This window comes from Pristiophorus japonicus, chromosome 7 (genome assembly GCF_044704955.1).
Source record: "Pristiophorus japonicus isolate sPriJap1 chromosome 7, sPriJap1.hap1, whole genome shotgun sequence".
Classification (NCBI taxonomy): Eukaryota; Metazoa; Chordata; class Chondrichthyes; family Pristiophoridae; genus Pristiophorus; species Pristiophorus japonicus.
The window spans coordinates 81,664,617-81,674,645 of record NC_091983.1 but is presented as its reverse complement, the minus strand read 5'-3'; the positions used below and the strand labels follow the sequence as shown (position 1 = coordinate 81,674,645).

The following is a 10,029-nucleotide window of genomic DNA, read 5'->3' as shown; positions in this document are numbered from 1 at the left end:
CTCGGCCTACATGACGTAGGAGCTGGAGGAATCATCGAAGGGCCTCACCTGCATCAACACGCACAAAGGTCTCTTCATTTATAACAGATGCCCATTTTGAATTCGATCAGCTGCAACGATATTCCAGAGAAACAGGGAAAGCTAACTGAAGTCGGTCCCGCGCACGGTGGTTTTCCAGGACGAAATCTTGGTTACAGGTCGGGACACAGTCGAGCATCTGCAGAACCTGGAGGAGGTTCTTAGTCAACTCAACTGCGTGGGGCTCAGGTTGAAACGCTCGAAGTTCATTTTCCTGGCACCTGAAGTGGAGTTCCTGGGGAGAAGAATCACGGCAGACGGCATCAGGCCCACCGATTCAAAGACGGAGGCAACGAGAACGCACCAAGCCACAGAACGTGACGGAGCTGCAGTTGTTTCTAGGATTCCTGAGCTACTTTGGTAACTTCTTACCGGGTCTTAGCACATTGTTAGAACCACTGCCCGCCTTACTGCGTAAAGGAGATGAATGGGTATGGGGCAAAAGCCAAGAAAATGCCTTTGTAAAAGCTAGAAAATTGTTATGCTCAAACAAATTGCTTGTGTTGTATGATCCATGTAAGCGTTTGGTACTAGTATGTGACGTGTCGTCGTATGGCGTCGGGTGTGTATTGCAACAAGCTAATGAATCTGGGAAATTGCAACCGGTTGCCTATGCATCCAGGAGTCTGGCTAAGGCTGAGAGATCCTACAGCATGATTGAAAAAGAAGCTTTAGCATGTGTCGATGGGGTAAAGAAAATGCATCAATATCTGTTTGGGCTAAAATTTGAATTGGAAACGGACCATAAGCCACTAATATCCCTGTTTTCCGAGAGTAAGGGGATAAACACTAACGCATCGGCCCGCATCCAGAGATGGGCGCTCACGGTTTTTTTTTTTGCCAATTCTTGACAGATCAACTCTAGCGCCAAAGATAACTTTGCGCAATTTACGCTTGATCTTAGCCAAAAGGCCGAGAGGGGAAGCTGCACCGTTCCTGGATACACTGCAATACCAGGTCGGTGCATGAAATGGACGGGGCAAGCCCCTGTTCCAGCTCCCTGTCCAAAAAACAATTTAATATCAGGTCCCCATAGGGGATATTAAACTGATAAGAACAGATACTACACTTGATCTTAGCCAAAAGGCTCACGTTGTCCGCTTATAACTACGCCATCCACCACAGGCCAGGCACAGAAAACTGTGCCGATGCTTTCAGTAGGCTGCGACTGCCCACCACGTGGGTGGAAATGGCACAGCCCGCAGATATAGTCATGGTTATGGAAACTTTCGAGAGTGAGCAATCACCCATCACAGCCCGACAGATTAGAACCTGGACGAGCCAGGGCCCCTTACTGGCTCTAGTAAAAAATTGTGTCCTTCACAGGAGCTGGTCCAGTGTCCCAATGGAAATGCAGGAAGAGATAAAGCCATACCAGTGGCGCAAAGATGAACTGTCCATACAGGCAGACTGCCTTCTGTGGGGCAATTGGGTAGTGGTCCCCAAGAAGGGCAGAGACACATTCATCAGTGACCTCCAAAGTACCCACCCAAGCATCGTAATGATGAAAGCGATAGCCAGATCCCACGTGTGGTGGCCCGGTATCGATGTGGACTTAGAATCCTGCGTGCACAGATGCAACACATGCTCGCTAAGTTTATGGTGTTGGCCCTCCAAACTGTGGTCCAGGGTCCATGTCGACTATGCAGGCCCCTTTTTGGGTAAAAAGTTCCTTGTGGTTGTAGATGCGCACTCCAAATGAATTGAATGTGAGATAATGTCGGCAAGCACGTCCATTGCCACCACTGAAAGCCAGTGGGCCATGCTTGCCACGTACGGACTATCTGATGTTCTTGTGAACGAAAATGGGCCATGTTTTACCAGTGCCGAGCTCAAAGAGTTCATGACCTGTAACGGCATCAAACATGTTACATCTGCCCCATTCAAACCAGCATCCAATGGTCAGACAGAGAAAGCCGTGCAAACTATCAAGCAGGGCTTGAAGAGGGTAACTGAAGGCTTACTGCAGACTCGCCTATCCCGAGTTCTGCTTAGCTACCGCACGAGACCCCGCTCGCTTACTGGGAATCCACCTGCTGAACTGCTCATGAAAAGGGCACTTAAGACAAGGCTCTTGTTAGTTCACCCTGATCTACATGAACAGGTAGAGAGCAGGCGGCTTCAACAATGATCCTGTATTTGTATTGAATTATGGAACATAAGAACATAAGAATTAGGAACAGGAGTAAGCCATCTAGCCCCTCGAGCCTGCTCTGCCATTCAACAAGATCATGGCTGATCTGGCCGTGGACACAGCTCCTCTTAACCACCCGCTCCCCATAACCCTTAATTCCCTTATTGGTTAAAAATCTATTTTTCTGTGATTTGAATACATTCAATAAGCTAGCCTCAACTGCTTCCTTGGGCAGAGAAGTCCACAGATTCACAACCCTCTGGGAGAAGAAATTCCTTCTCAACTCGGTTTTAAGTTGGCTCCCCTCTATTTTGAGGCTGTGCGCCCTAGTTCTAATCTCCCCGACCAGTGGAAACAACCTCTCTGCCTCGATCTTGTCTATCCCTTTCATTATTTTAAATGTTTCTATAAGATCACTCCTCATCCTTCTGAACTCCAACGAGTAAAGACCCAGTCTACTCAATCTATCATCATAAGGTAACCCCCTCATCTCCGGAATCAGCCTAGTGAATCGTCTCTGTACCCCCTCCAAAGCTAGTATATCCTTCCTTAAGTAAGGTGACCAAAATTGCACGCAGTACTCCAGGTGTGGCCTCACCAATACCCTGTACAGTTGCAGCAGGACCTCCCTGCTTTTGTACTCCATCCCTCTCACAATGAAAGCCAACATTCCATTCGCCTTCCTGATTACCTGCTGCACCTGCAAACTAACTTTTTGGGATTCATGCACAAGGACCCCCAGTTCCCTCTGCACCGCAGCATGTTGTAATTTCTCCCCATTTAAATAATATTCCCTTTTACTGTTTTTTCTTCCAAGGTGGATGACCTCACATTTTCCAACATTGTATTCCATCTGCCAAACCATAGCCCATTCGCTTAACCTATCTAAATCTCTTTGCAGCCTCTCTGTGTCCTCTACACAACCCGCTTTCACACTAATCTTTGTTACACTACACTCTGTCCCCTCTTCCAGGTCATCTATGTATATTGTAAACAGTTGTGGTCCCAGCACCGATCCCTGTGGCACACCACTAACCACCGATTTCCAACCTGAAAAGGACCCATTTATCCCGATTCTCTGCTTTCTGTTAGCCAGCCAATTCTCGATCCATGCTAATACATTTCCTTTGACTCCACATACCTTTATCTTCTGCAGTAACCTTTTGTGTGGCACCTTATCGAATCTCACCTTTTGGAAATCTAAATACACCACATCCATCGGTACACCTCTATCCACCATGCTCATTATATCCTCAAAGAATTCCAGTAAATTAGTTAAACATGATTTCCCCTTCATGAATCCATGTTGCGTCTGCTTGATTGCACTATTCCTATCTAGATGTCCCGCTATTTCTTCCTTAATGATAGCTTCAAGTATTTTCCTCACTACAGATGTTAAACTAACCGGCCTATAGTTACCTGCCTTTTGTCTGCCCCATTTTTTAAACAGAGGCGTTACATTAGCTGCTTTCCAATCTGATGGTACCTCCCCAGAGTCCAGAGAATTTTGGTAGAATATAACGAATGCATCTGCTATAACTTCCGCCATCTCTTTTAATACCCTGGGATGCATTTCATCAGGACCAGGGGACTTATCTACCTTGAGTCCCATTAGCCTGTCCAGCACTACCCCCCTAGTGATAGTGATTATCTCAAGGTCCTCCTTTCCCACATTCCCGTGACCAGCAATTTTTGGCATGGTCTTTGTGTCTTCCACTGTGAAGACCGAAGCAAAATAATTGTTTAAGGTCTCAGCCATTTCTACATTTCCCATTATTAAATCCCCCTTCTCATCTTCTAAGGGACCAAAATTTACTTTAGTCACTCTTTTCCATTTTATATATCGGTAAAAGCTTTTACTATCTGTTTTTATGTTTTGCGCAAGTTTACTTTCGTAATCTATCTTTCCTTTCTTTATTGCTTTCTTAGTCATTCTTTGCTGTCGTTTAAAATTTTCCCAATCTTCTAGTTTTCCACTAACCTTGGCCACCTTATACGCATTGGTTTTTAATTTGATACTCTCCTTTATTTCCTTGGTTACCCACGGCTGGTTATCCCTTCTCTTACCGCCCTTCTTTTTCACTGGAATATATTTTTGTTGAGCACTATGAAAGAGCTCCTTAAAAGTCCTCCACTCTTCCTCAATTGTGCCACCGTTTAGTCTGTGTTTTCATTCTACTTTAGCCAACTCTGCCCTCATCCCACTGTAGTCCCCTTTGTTTAAGCATAGTATGCTCGTTTGAGACACTACTTCCTCACCTTCAATCTGTATTACAAATTCAATCATACTGTGATCACTCATTCCGAGAGGATCTTTTACTAGGAGATCGTTTATTATTCCTATCTCATTATACAGGACCAGATCTAAGATAGTTTGCTCCCTTGTAGGTTCTGTAACATACTGTTCTAAGAAACAATCCTGTATGCATTCTATGAATTCCTCCTCAAGGCTACCCCGTGCGATTTGATTTGACCAATCGATATGTAGGTTAAAATCCCCCATGATTACTGCCGTTCCTTTTTCACATGCCTCCATTATTCCCTTGATTATTGTCCGCCCCACCGTGAAGTTATTATTTGGGGGCCTATAAACTACGCCCACTTTTACTCATCTCCTCTCTGTCTTTTGCTTCTGTCTCCATTTTGTTTCCCTCTGTCTCCCTGCATTGGTTCCCATCCTCCTGCCATATTAGTTTAACTCCTCCCCAACAGCACTAGCAAACACTTCCCCTAGGACATTGGTTCCGGTTCTGACCAGGTGCAGACCGTCCGGTTTGTACTGGTCCCACCTCCCCCAGAACCGGTTCCAATGCCCCAGGGATTTGAATCCCTCCCTGCTGCACCACTGCTCAAGCCACGTATTCATCTGAGCTATCCTGCGACTCCTACTCTGACTCGCACGTGGCACTGGTAACAATCCCGAGATTACTACTTTTGAGGTCCTACTTTTTAATTTAGCCCCTAACTCCTTAAATTCTTCTCGTAGGACCTCATCCCTTTTTTTACCTATATCGTTGGTACCAATGTGCACCACGACAACTGGCTGTTCACCCTCCCTTTTCAGAATGTCCTGCACCCGGTCCGAGACATCCTTGACCCTTGCACCAGGGAGGCAACATACCATCCTGGAGTCTCAGTTGCGGCCACAGAAACGCCTATCTATTCCCCTTACAATTGAATCCCCTATCACTATCGCTCTCCCACTCTTTTTCCTGCCCTCCTGTGCAGCAGAGCCAGCCACGGTGCCATGAACTTGGCTGCTGCTGCTCTCTCCTGATGAGTCATCCCCCTCAACAGTACTCAAAGCGGTGTATCTGTTTTGCAGGGGGATGACCGCAGGGGACCCCTGCACTACCTTCCTTGCACTGCTCTTCCTGCTGGCCTTCCATTCCCTATCTGGCTGTGGACCCTTCACCTGCGGTAAGACCAACTCGTTACACATGCTACTCACGTCATTCTCAGCATCGTGGATGCTCCAAAGTGAATCCACCCTCAGCTCCAATTCCGCAACGCGGTCTGTCAGGAGCTGGAGACGGATACACTTCCCGCACATGTGGTCATCAGGGACACCGGAAGTGTCCCTGAGTTCCCACATAGTACAGGAGGAGCATATAATGTGATCGAGCTCTCCTGCCATGACTTAACCCTTAGATACACTTAAATTGGCAACAACAATGCTAAAGTTTACTCACCGTTATAGAAGAGAAAAAAGAAAAACTACTCACCAATCACCAGCCAATCACTTACCCCCTTGGCTGTGACGTCACCTTACTATTTCTTTCTACTTTTTTGCCTTCTCCCTGTAGCTGCACAAGCCGCCTCTCCACGCACCTCCTCAACACTGGGCCCCAGACTCCCTGCTGTGCCTTTTATAGGCCTCTCTCCGAAGTCCCGACTGCTTCTCCACGCACCTCCTCGACACTGGGCCCCAGACTCACTGCTGTGCCTTTTATAGGCCTCTCGCCGAAGTCCCGACTGCCTCTCCACGCACCTCTCGCCGACTCTGGGCCCCGGACTCCCTGCTGTGCCTTTTATAGGCCTCTCTCCGAAGTCCCGACTGCCTCTCCACGCACCTCCTCGACGCTGCTTCCCGGACTCCCTGCTATGCCTTTTATAGGCCTCGTGCCGAAGTCCCGACTGCCTCTCCATGCACCTCCTCGACAAGGTCCAAGTGGCTGCCCACCACTATTGTGGCCAAAGAGGGGAGCAGGGTGTTTCGGGTCAAACTTTCAAATGGACTCATTCACCGGAAACACTTGGACCAAATCAAATTCAGATTCACAGACTATCCTGAGCAACCAACTTTGGACCCTACCTTCTTTAACCCCCCCCCACCCCCAACATACACACCAGTGGCAACCGACACCGCAGTTGGCCATGAAGCAGAACCCATCACCCACAGCAGCCAGCAGGACTCACCACACCAGGCAGCCCAGCAAGGCCAGCTGCACAGCAGCCCAGCAAGGGCCCAACAAATGATTCACCAAAACCCGCATTTGCACCGAGACGATTAACCAGGGAAAGGCCCCAGATCGACTCGCATTGTAAATAGTTACACTGTTGACTTTGCGAAGGGCGGGGAGGGCCGCGGGGGCGCGGGGGGGGGGGGAGTGTTGTTATGTATATAAACTTGTATCTACCTTCTACAGCCACCAGAGGGCTCATCCCCTGGAGTCACAAGGGATCCCACAATCCCTTGGGAGCACAGGTACTTAAGGAGGCCTCACAGGCTGGAGAGGCACTCTGGAGACCTGAAATAAAAGACTAAGGTGACACTTTATTTTGAGCTCACAGTATCCAGTCAGAATCTTTATTCATATGCAACAAAAGCTAGCATCAATAATGGTGACCATGAAACTACCAGATTGTTGTACTCCGTTGTACCAAACCACTACAAAGAAGTATTGTGGACTGCGGCAGCCCACCACCAATTAGAGATGGGCAATAACTGCTGGCCCAGCCAATGCCACTCACATCCCTTGAATGAATTTTTTTTAAAAGCCACTTAACTGAAGGCCCTCGTTCCTGGTACCATTCTAGTAAATTTCCTTTGCGCCCTCTCTAAGGCCTTGATATCCTTCATAAAGTGTGATGCCCAGAATTGAGCACAATATACCATCACTGAAAGCACCAAGTCCTCAAGAAGAGGAGTTGATGGATATAAGAGACATATATACAAGAGAGCCTTTCGAAGAGGGTAAAGTTGATAAAGGCTCACCATATGTAGTTTCAGCTTTTTGTTCTTAAAGTATTGTAATGCTCTTGCACTCATCTGTTACTACTACTAAGAGCAAATATTACTGTGTGTACAGCCTAACACGTTCTTCTATCTTTCATATGATGAGGTGTTTTGGTGGAAAGCACCAGCACCTTGATGAGCACCTGGACACTTCCAGATACACAGCTGGTGCCACGTGCTCACTAACTCTGTCCTGGTATCTTAGCTGTGCCAGCACCAGCGTAGAGACACGAGGAATTATACAGTCAGAAGGGTTATCACTGAGTGAGTCATTCAGCACTCGTGAGAATGAGAACCTGGGAAAGTAAGAAAGCTGCTTCCTCCATTGAGGTAGTGGGGGTTGGAGAAAGACCACCCTCAGCTGAGCAGCCTAAGGGGCCCAGTCTTAACAAGAATATGGTTTGGGATCATTATTCTCACTTGGAGGCAATGGAGATGGATTCCAAACATATGGTTGAGATGATGGATGAATGGAAGGAGTCCATGACTGCATCTGCAACACATTGTAGGAGGGTTCTTATAACCTGCAGAACATCTTGGAGACTAACAGCCTGAGATATTATTGTAGCTTCAAGACATGTGAAAAATCCAAAGACATTGGTGGCTTCCAGAGTGGCAGCTAGCAGTGCATTGAACATAATACCTTCTCACGGCTTCCAAGATCTGATTTGAGACTAGTCAGTCTGTTATGACGTTGACCACTAGCACCTCAGAAACTGTACCCAGTAACAGCGGGCTGCCAGGAGAGGGTGCCGGTTTCACTGTTGCTGGAGAGTGCCAATGGCCCTACCTCTTTTAAAAACCCCTCTAATCTTTTCACAGGGGAGTTTCAGACCTGGGTCTAAGCCACCTTATTATTGCAAGTGTGCAGGGACAGCATCTACCCCAAGACAAGAGTCATCACAGGGTCTCTAAAGCTCTAGGGAACCTATCCCAGCCAACCAACGTTCAATCTCCACTCACTTTGATCACTTCGTAGGAGTGGTAGATTAGGAACCAGAATAAGTACAGTAGCTTGCAAACAGGGTAGGCATGGTGTTGAAGTAGTTTTTGGAAAGGGAGGATTAATACTATTGGTACTTCATGTGAATGATGACATTGAAAGTAAAGCTAACTTTATCACATAGGTGTTACATTTCCTTGGTGGTTTTTCCACTCCACTGCGTTCATTTCAGCGAAAACCCATTTAGACATGGCAAACGTTGTTTCTGCTGAACTTCTGTCTAGGTTTCTGTGGTGGAGCGGGAGAAGCCTTGAGGAAATTCACCCTCACAGTTGTGATTTCATTTCTGTTTCTGCTTTCTACTTTTGGCAATTGGCAGGGAAATGTAGACTTCGGTCTTATAAATAATCATGGCTGAAGTGGGGCACTTTGTAAGGTGCAGGAAAGGGTGGGAGGGGGGGGGCGAGGTGGAGGGCGGGAACAAGCATGAATGAAGTGATTTAATTTGGGCTACCTGTTGTACTCTCCTTGCTCTGGCAACTGCCTCTCCTTGTGTTGTGGGATGAAAAGACTTCTTGAATGTCAGTGCAGAGAAAATATATCTTTGATGATGCCTGACTCTAAGAGATTCCAACATAGCTTCTTTCATATCTTTATTCTTCTCCTCTTCCCAGTATCCATTGTCCTAATATCTCATTATGTGGCTCAGTATCTATTCTAGTCTGATAATCACCCCTGTGAAGGGCCTTGGGATGTTTTACTACACTAAAGGCACTATATAAATGCAAGTTGTTGTTGATATAGTGGCAGTAATCATTTGGGCAGAATTGAAGTCAAGGGTTTAGCTGTGCCCCCTTGACCCTATTTTAAGGTGGTAGAGCAGGCTTGTGGTGAATGTTAAAGGTACCTGGCAGTTTATTGTGACAGTAGTGCAAATTTTTTAGAATCTCGGGGCAGATTTAAGAATGCATTTTACAGCCTCAAAAATGGGTGTAAGTCAGAGCAGAATCCAGACCTCGATGTATTTTAACACCATTCATTGACAACAATGTAAAATTTAGCATGTAATTTCACACTATTTCCTTTAATTTGTAGTTTATCGTCTTCTAATTGTACATGCAATCCACTAGACCAGTGTAAAAGGAAAGAAACGAAAATCAATAAATCTTTTTTAGAAGGGAAGGTTAAATAAAAGTCAAACTTTTGGGGGGTTGAAATTGGGCTTGGATTGCTCAATGACGATTGTGCTACTATTTGATCGATTTTTGTTTTTAGAGGATGTACTGCGCATTTCGCCTTGGATCAATTGTTTCTTCTCCCCACTAAATCCAATATTGAAGTCTGAAAGAAAAAATCTTATTCTTTATCAGTTCAATACTTTGAATGTTTTTGTGATTTTAAATACCTTCCACGCCAGTGTTTCTCTTCCGAATGCTGGAAGTTTGAGTATAGTACAGCATTAAATATATAATATTGGGCACATACCCAAAATGCTAGCGGCCATACCTGGACAGTCAATTCTGCTAAATAAGTGGTCTTTATGACATCTTGTGTGGAAGCACATGGTACAGTAGTCAAAATTATCACATTGAATACAAACAAATCTGGTGCCCACAATTGGGTCTCTTCCGCAAC

The 10,029-nt window shown here is 46.1% G+C and overlaps 1 pseudogene; it reads right to left on the bottom strand.

Moving 5' to 3' along the window:
* Positions 1-998: 998 nt before the first annotated feature.
* LOC139267688 (U2 spliceosomal RNA) lies at positions 999-1,175 on the bottom strand (annotated as a pseudogene).
* Between the last annotated feature and the right edge of the window lie 8,854 nt (positions 1,176-10,029).